An 8,203-nucleotide genomic window follows, 5' to 3' on the forward strand; every position below is an offset into this window, starting at 1 on the left:
TGTGGTCCTTTGTCAGATCTCGGCTGTATGAGTTGGTCAGCAGCAGAAACCACCATAAATGGTTTCTGTTACATGTGGCAAAATTACCCAGTAAAGACACACACAAGCCAGGCTTTAGATAACTGCAGCACGCTGCTGTTGCAGTTTTATAACCTTTTGGATGTATCTGGCAACAGTTTTGTAGGACCCTAATTGTTAGCTTGGAAACCAGAGGAATAAACAACCATGCCTGTGTGGGCTGCACAGCCACTCAATGGACAGTTGTTAGCTTCTCATTCTGGCCTTTTCCATGCTGATAGTTTTCTGTCGTGTACAAAGCAAAACTAGTAGAAGAAAACAATTTACTTGTATATTCTGACCCAGGAGGATGGCTGCAGACTCACGGACTGCTGATAAAAGCTGTCAAAGCAACATCAGACTGCTTGGACAGTCTCACATCAGCAGGTATTCTTTCTCTCCTCATCCTGTCAGTATGGTGCAAATAATGAAGCCATGAACATTAATAGGCTGATTATAACTTGTAAGGTGTCTGTGATACTAAATGGAGACACTAATCTCACTTATCATGACCGCAGGATTATGAGTAAATGTTAAATCCAGTTCTTTGGAGGAACTACCTGCATGTGACGAGACTTTTAGGGAAATGCTGGATTGCTGACCTTTAACATATCCCACCTGCCTCCAGCTCACCCTGGCCTCCTTCACAGGATCCATGAACCTCCTCTGAGGGCTACATGTATAAAACATATATAAAAATTAACATCAGTGTGAAACATCACAGATTCAGTGGGCTGTTAGAAACTAAACACTTGGACAGGTTTAATAAAATGAAAAGTAGCAGAAACTTTGAAAGTTAACCAAAGTAAAAACTCGATACTTCTCCCACGAACAGCAGGACTCAAAAGGGCAATTGTTTAGTGCACGTTTATTTAAAGTGCTATATATGATTGATTGATTGATTGATTATACTTTATTCATCCCGAGGGAAATTGGTTTAAGGCTGCCAGCCGTGCCAGCGCCGGGCTTATAATAAAACTTCAACAGAACTCACTGTGATCAATACAAGGTTGGATAGAACAACAAATAAACCTAAAATGCAAAATGAGTGCGTGATCTATAGCATGAAATCCTAAATTCACGCGTGTGACTGAAGGACAAATTAGGGTGAAACTAAGTGTGAGTAGGAGTGAATCTACTCGTTCTGTCTGATCGTTTGGCTCGAACTATCTTTACTATCTTGGTGAAAAAAATGTGTGCTTATAAAAAGTGATGCACGTTCTGACAGGTTACTATCATCAGAAAAAGGCTGCTGCCCTCCTCTGGCAGCATTTATCCATTACAGCTCGCTGACGTCCAGCCATCGACCGCTCTGTGGACGACAACGGTGCGGACGTGGATTCCCGCAGGTGCCATCGTGCATGTTTTCACCTTTGCGGATGGAGCTAGAGCAAGAACCTGCTGGGTTTCACGTGTGTTTTCCTTTACAGGGACCTTACTGATGGTTGGTTGTAAAGTTGAATTCTCTGCATATTGGGAAACATCAGTGATGATGATCTATCTTTTTAAATAACCTGCTAGTGACAATGTGTGATAACTTTATCGGATAGCAATAAGCATGTTTGGGTCTTTTCTGATTTAATAAAGTCAAGTTCAGGTTATTATCTATGAATATGTTCAACGATGCAGCTCCTTGCTGTGACCACTTGAAGGTGGTGAACTCCCATGTTAAAAGATCATGGCATCAGGGAACGTCTGCTTTTAACAGCTTTCTACAAAACCGTTTCCTTTACAAGGAAACACCTCGTGGATTTAAATATTCTGAGCACTTTTAGTCACTTGTATTTAAAAAAGATTGTGTTTTTATTGGACTGGAAAAAATCAAACCGCAAATCAGAAGCACAGGCCATGCATGGAAGGTAAGCAGGCTGTATTTACTCTAAGTAGTTAAAGGCAGAACTGCTGAGCACATTTTCAGCTCCAAATTTTAAACTGTGCACTAAAGTAGCTTTGCATGACTCACAGTTCAGAATAATCCTCGTTTATGTGAAAGTGGGTCGTGGTGCGGCCTCTCAGTTCTGCCTGAAACAAGTGTCTCTCCCGTTGAATCGTCTTTATTCTGATTGGTTCCTGCTTGTAAACAGAAAGTTTTAAACAGCAGGTGGGCTGTGGTGCTGTGCTCGTATTCATTTGAAGCATAATTTTGTGGTACTTAAGGTATGTGGATATTTTCAATTTCCGCTATTTATTTGACTGGATTTGAGAGATATGGCATACTTTTTACTCCACAGTGACAGTTATACTAACCACCTGTTTTTATCTGATTTTTATTATTTTACATTTTATAAGTTGTTTAAATAAAAAAAAAAAATCATTTCCATCACATTATAGAACAAAACACTGACTGACTTATGCTCCCTTCCTCAGACTTGCCTTATGTATAAAAGTATATCAAAAGTATTGTAAACACAGCAAAAGAACAAAAATGAAAGTACTGTAAATGAAAATCATTTACTGTAAATGAAAATACACTCATAAAAGCATCACTAAAAAAAATGTAAAAATACTGTAAATTAAAACTATAAAGGTAAATGAAAGTACAGAATTACAATGATGTTAGTAAAAAAGTACTGTAAGGTACTGTAACTGAAAATGCAATAACACTGTAAATAAAAAGCAGTAAAATCACTGTAAAAGTACAGTAAAAGTACTGTAAATGAGTGCAAACACAGCGTCTTCTCTACAGTACAGCTGCTGCAGCGGTGGCGTAACTGCACCTTGCGTTTGGCAGTGACAGCTTCTGCCAGCAGAGGTCGCTGAAGCTCTACTGTATCTGAAGAGGAACTCTTGCTGATCTGTTTCTACCGAACAGCTTGTAAAAGTCATCCAACCACAGAAACACAAAAAAGAACTAGAAAGCGAAAATTTCAGAAGAAATTTTATGTGTGCCTATGCCGCTGCTAATCTGTGTAGTTTTCCATTCATACGGCTACAGACAGCAAAACTCAGAAGAGCAGCCATTCTCCACCATGAATTATGGTAAAAACAAACACCGCTCGCGCCTCACAGATGACAGCTTACAGTTTTGGGTAAAGATGAGGTCACTTTGTACAGCCCCGATTTGCAGACGCTGTGCACACAGGTTCATAAGCAGAAGTCCCTCTGTACCACGGCAGACCCCGACAATGTTTGCACGAACACACTTTGAACCAGTACGTTATGGACCACTTTTCACACATGGTTGGTGTACCCTCCCAGCCAGCTGTAGCTTTTCAACTCACAGCCCGACACACACCCAAAAAACAGCCGAGAGAGCACAGACTACGCCCGAGAGGTGTGATTGCAGATGCCCCTCAGGTGGGTCCACCTCCCCTGCAGCGGCACTGCAGACCACGCCCCGCCACACATATCAAACACGTAAAATAAATATTTATGCACTTTTGCATTCACTTTTTGTTTTTTGTTATTTTTACACAGTGTTCTGAATGATGAACAATGGTCTACAGCCAATCTTGTGTATTATTATACAAACTTTGGTTGTAAGATTCAGATAACTATTTAATAAAAGCTAAATATTTTATACAGGGAGTGCAGAATTATTAGGCAAATGAGTATTTTGTCCACATCATCCCCTTCATGCATGTTGTCTTACTCCAAGCTGTATAGGCTCGAAAGCCTACTACCAATTAAGCATATTAGGTGATGTGCATCTCTGTAATGAGAAGGGGTATGGTCTAATGACATCAACACCCTATATCAGGTGTGCATAATTATTAGGCAACTTCCTTTCCTTTGGCAAAATGGGTCAAAAGAAGGACTTGACAGGCTCAGAAAAGTCAAAAATAGTGAGATATCTTGCAGAGGCATGCAGCAGTCTTAAAATTGCAAAGCTTCTGAAGCGTGATCATCGAACAATCAAGCGTTTCATTCAAAATAGTCAACAGGGTCGCAAGAAGCGTGTGGAAAAACCAAGGCGCAAAATAACTGCCCATGAACTGAGAAAAGTCAAGCGTGCAGCTGCCAAGATGCCACTTGCCACCAGTTTGGCCATATTTCAGAGCTGCAACATCACTGGAGTGCCCAAAAGCACAAGGTGTGCAATACTCAGAGACATGGCCAAGGTAAGAAAGGCTGAAAGACGACCACCACTGAACAAGACACACAAGCTGAAACGTCAAGACTGGGCCAAGAAATATCTCAAGACTGATTTTTCTAAGGTTTTATGGACTGATGAAATGAGAGTGAGTCTTGATGGGCCAGATGGATGGGCCCGTGGCTGGATTGGTAAAGGGCAGAGAGCTCCAGTCCCACTCAGACGCCAGCAAGGTGGAGGTGGAGTACTGGTTTGGGCTGGTATCATCAAAGGTGAGCTTGTGGGCCTTTTCGGGTTGAGGATGGCGTCAAGCTCAACTCCCAGTCCTACTGCAAGTTTCTGGAAGACACCTTCTTCAAGCAGTGGTACAGGAAGAAGTCTGCATCCTTCAAGAAAAACATGATTTTCATGCAGGACAATGCTCCATCACACGCGTCCAAGTACTCCACAGCGTGGCTGGCAAGAAAGGGTTTAAAAGAAGAAAAACTAATGACATGGCCTCCTTGTTCACCTGATCTGAACCCCATTGAGAACCTGTGGTCCATCATCAAATGTGAGATTTACAAGGAGGGAAAACAGTACACCTCTCTGAACAGTGTCTGGGAGGCTGTGGTTGCTGCTGCACGCAATGTTGATGGTGAACAGATCAAAACACTGACAGAATCCATGGATGGCAGGCTTTTGAGTGTCCTTGCAAAGAAAGGTGGCTATATTGGTCGCTGATTTGTTTTTGTTTTGTTTTTGAATGTCAGAAATGTATATTTGTGAATGTGGAGATGTTATATTGGTTTCACTGGTAAAAATAAATAATTGAAATGGGTATATATTTGTTTTTTGTTAAGTTGCCTAATAATTATGCACAGTAATAGTCACCTGCACACACAGATATCCCCCTAAAATAGCTAAAACTAAACACAAACTAAAAACTACTTCCGAAAACATTCAGCTTTGATATTAATGTGTTTTTTGGGTTCATTGAGAACATGGTTGTTGTTCAATAATAAAATTATTCCTCAAAAATACAACTTGCCTAATAATTCTGCACTCCCTGTATGAGAGTAAGAAAGAAAAGTATATCTTTGTGTCCACCTTTCTCTGTTAATGCCCTACCTGGCCCCCTGGCAAAAGCTTTGCTAGATCCGCCCCTGCACAGTTACCAGCTGTCAGCTAAATAAAAAAAGGAGCTTGGTGTTTATTTCTCTCAGAAACAGTTCATAACTTCCCTTCAACTCATTCATGTCACCTAAAAAAAAGGTAAACCTGTTTCTCCATCACCAGTTCAGCTCTGATGATTCAGTAAGGTCATCTCCTGGTTTCGACCAGCCGCTTCTACAGCTGTGGCTCCAGCAAACATCAGCTGATACTAGAAATTAAAATCAAATGAATTCTAACAACAGCTGATCAAGCTTAAACGTGCTGCTGTTGTTTAGCGCGATAAACAAACAAGAGAGAAAAGCCGATCATTGATCAGTTTCATGACTGAAGTTTGAACAGGCGAGAGAATGACAGGGGAGGCTGTCATAAAGTTCAACATCAGTAACTTAGCGTGCACACAGCTGTATAGAAACTCCATCGTGCTAGCTACCACGCAGTACGAGTTATTATAACTGATTGTAAAAGTCAGCACAACGAAAATAAACTACACCTAAACTCGGTTTATATCTGACCCAAATAGAGTGCAGGTCATAACTTCTTACCTGAATTCAGTTCACCTCACGCTCCGACCGGCAGCCGCCTGCTTCTCCTGCCTTCGGTTTCCCTGATCCACGATCTACCACCGGTCGATCGGCGGTCGCCTCGCCGCCTCGTTCCCGCATGTTCTTTCTGACACACACCGGTGGATAGCTGCCCTCGGTTGTAGCTCCGCGTCAGCGACTACCAAACAACTCAGTTATTTTTTCCACATCGACCAGCATCTGGACAATCCACCGCCTTTCACTGTTTGTACCGTTACTAAAAAAAAACCCTCATCGGCTCATAAAAACGAAAAATAAGTCCAGCTATGACCCTGAGTCAAAAAGACAGCCAGCTCGGGTTAGCTAGCTACCTGTCTAGCTCTTTGCAGGCACCGAAAACATCAGAGCTAATAAGGGATGTCTTGGTAACACGAGCAGATATTTGAAGTTTACATCTGGCCAATCCACCACCTTTCACTGTTTATACCGTTACTAAAATGAATAAATAAATAAATCATCGGTCCATATAAACGAAAAATAAGTCCAGCTAAAACACATACTGTCGGCGAGCGACCGGGTGCTGACACGAGTTTCACCCGCCTCAATATAAGCCAAGCCTGGGTGCTTTGTCACGAAGGGTCGCTAGCGGTGCTAGCTAACTATGCTAGCGGCGCTAGCTAGCTAGCCGGCTATCAGCAACACATAAGAGAACTGCTGCTAAATAAACTACACCTAAACTCGGTTTATATCTGACCCAAATAGAGTGCAGGTCATAACTTCTTACCTGAAATTCAGTTCACCTCACGCTCCTGCCTTCGCTTTCCCTGATCCACAATTGACCTCCGCGTTAGCAAACACCGGTCGATCGGCGGTCGCGGCATGTCCTTTCTGTCATACACCGGTGGATAGCTGCCCACTGTTGTAGCTCCGCATTATAGCACCACCAAACAACTCAGTTATTTTTCCACATCCAGCTGTAACTCCGATTCTGTGCGAGCATTTGCGAGAGACCGGGGAGGTGAAACGACAGAGAGAGTCCCCTCGCTATCCATTTGCAGCCAAGTGCGGCAGCTAGCTAGGTAGCCAGCTAGCTGTCAGGCAGGACCGACGTCGTCAGAGCACTGTCGCTAAATATGGGATGTCTTGATAAAACAAGCAGATATTTGAAGTTTACACACCTACATTCTCGCCTGAAAATATCTTAAAAGTTTATTTGTGACCTAGAAACACGAATAAAAGACATATAAAACGAAGTGGTGGCCGCCATTGTTCACTCTGTAGAGGCGTGCTATGAATTGTGGGATATGGAGTTTTCAAAACAAGGATAAATCTTTTCGGCTGTACTACTCCCGGTATACCACTAGAGAGAGCCAAGACACCACAAATGAAGTCTGTTTATTTGGCGCCAAAAGATGAATTGGCCTAAATTTGTACTAAATATTAATATTTAAAAAACTATAAAGTCATAAACACCAAAGTCACAACATAATAGTCCAGCTCCAGCCGCACAAAATGATCTAACATATGTAATCCTAATGTCAAAATGTTTGGCAGAGGAGCGCGGGAAATTTTCACTAAAATATTAATATTTCAAAAACTATAAAATTCATAAACACCAAAAGTCATAGCACACCATTCCAGATCCGGCGCACAAAATGAGGTAACATATATGAAGCTTGTCTCAAAACTGCGGGGCGTGATACGTGCCGAAATTTAGGCGGAAGATGGAGAATAATAATAACTAGAAAGCGAAAATTTCAGAAGAAATTTTATGTGTGCCTATGCCGCTGCGATCAGTGTAGTTTGACATTCATACGGCTACAGAGAGCAAAACTCAGAAGAGCAGCCATTCTCCACCGTGAACTATGGTAAAAACAAACACCGCTCGCGCCTCACAGATGACAGCTTACAGTTTTGGGTAAAGATGAAGTGACTTTGCACAGCCCCGATTTGCAGATGCTGTGCACACAGGTTCATGAGCAGAAGTCCATTGTACCACGGCAGACCCGACAATGTTTGCATGAACACTCTTTGAAGCATTACGTTATGGACCACTTTCACACTGCTGGTGTACCCACACAGCCGCTGTAGCTTTTCAACTGACAGCCCGACACACCCAAAAACAGCCGAAAGAGCACAGACTTTACACCCGTGGGTCCCTCCCCTGCAGCGCACTGCAGACCACGCCCCGCCACACACATCAAACAAGTAAAATAAATATTTATGCACTTTTGCATTTACTTTTTGTTTTTTGTTATTTTACACAGTAAATGATTAACAATGGTCTACAGCCAACTTGTGTATTATTATACAAACTTTGGTTGTAAGATGCAGATAACTATTTAATAAAAAGCTAAATATTTTATACGAGAGTAAGAAAAAAGTATATCTTTGTGTCCCCCTTTCCCTGTTATGCCCTACCTGGCCCCCTGGCAAA

This window comes from Oreochromis niloticus, linkage group LG4 (assembly GCF_001858045.2).
Source record: "Oreochromis niloticus isolate F11D_XX linkage group LG4, O_niloticus_UMD_NMBU, whole genome shotgun sequence".
NCBI lineage: Eukaryota > Metazoa > Chordata > Actinopteri > Cichliformes > Cichlidae > Oreochromis > Oreochromis niloticus.